This window comes from Gossypium hirsutum, chromosome A01 (assembly GCF_007990345.1).
Source record: "Gossypium hirsutum isolate 1008001.06 chromosome A01, Gossypium_hirsutum_v2.1, whole genome shotgun sequence".
In the NCBI taxonomy this organism is placed as follows: domain Eukaryota; kingdom Viridiplantae; phylum Streptophyta; class Magnoliopsida; order Malvales; family Malvaceae; genus Gossypium; species Gossypium hirsutum.
In genome coordinates, this window is record NC_053424.1 from 45,149,507 (window position 1) to 45,150,693 (window position 1,187).

General features: G+C 37.1%; 1 non-coding gene across 1 annotated transcript; it reads left to right on the plus strand.

Annotated features, from left to right (window-relative positions):
* Positions 1–387: 387 nt before the first annotated feature.
* LOC121206538 (small nucleolar RNA R71) lies at positions 388–494 on the plus strand. Its single transcript, XR_005901585.1, has one exon. It is a non-coding gene; the product is annotated as a small nucleolar RNA R71 (small nucleolar RNA).
* The last annotated feature ends 693 nt before the right edge of the window (positions 495–1,187 follow it).

Genomic DNA, 1,187 nt, shown 5'->3' on the forward strand with positions numbered 1-1,187 from the left:
TCGAGGATTATTACCCATGTAATGTAATTGCTGATGTTGTGGCCATAAGGTTGGTATTCTGAATGGTTTGTTCCACCGCTACTTGCTTCGCACTGCATTATTGGGTGAACCTATGAAAAACTAAGAAAACCATCAATCTTTTTATTTAAAAGTTCTACCTGATGAGAGAGCATGGTGATCGAATCAACGTTATAAACGCCAGATGTTTTGGTTGGCTTTATCCTCATGACTTGCCACTGATAGTTATTCAGTGACATCTCCTTTATAAACTCATAGGCATCTTCCAGTGTTTTATTGTTGATGGTTCCGTTAGCAGCTGCGTCAACCATTTGCTGAGTCGAAGGATTCAGACCATTGTGGAATGTTTATACTTGGAGCCAAAGTGGTAACCCATGGTGAGGGCACCTTCTCAGATTGTCTTTGTATCTCTCCCATGCATCGTAAAGTGTTTCTAAATCCATCTACACAAAAGAAGAGATATCATGGCGTAATTTAGCCATTTTAGCCGGCGAAAATATTTTAGTAAAAATTTTTTGGTCATTTGTGCCCAAGTAGTAATTGACCCTCGTGGTAATGAGTTCAACCACTGTTTAGCTTTGTTCCTCAATGAAAAGAGAAACAACCGAAGACGAATGGCATCATCAGAAATGCCATTGATTTTAAATGTATCGAAAAATTCCAGAAGGTTTGCTAAGTGAGCGTTGGGATCTTCATCCTGCAAACCATCAAACTAAACAAATTGTTGTATCATATGAATAGTGTTAGGTTTTAATTCAAAAGTATTTGCAGCTACAGCAGGTCTAACTATGCTTGATTCAGTTCCTAATAAAGAAGGTTTAGCATAATCATACATAGTGTGTAGAGTAGGATTTTGATTAACCGCGATTGCAGGAGGTAGCTGATTGCCTTGGTTTTCAGCCATCTTTTCGGTTGGGGGTTGAGTATTGTCTTCTAGCTCGTTCTCCGTGTATCTTAAGCTGTGCCTTATTTTTTTTTAGTTTCTACGAACTGTACGATCGATTTCTTCGTCAAAAAGTAATGGCCCAGATGGGTTTCTTCTAGTAATAAACTATGAAAACCCGCCAAGAGAAAGAAAGAGTAGGTTAATAAATAATAATAATAAAAAAATTAAATTAAATTGCAAGAAAAATAAATGGCTAAAGTAATAAAAATTGAGCGGTCCTAAT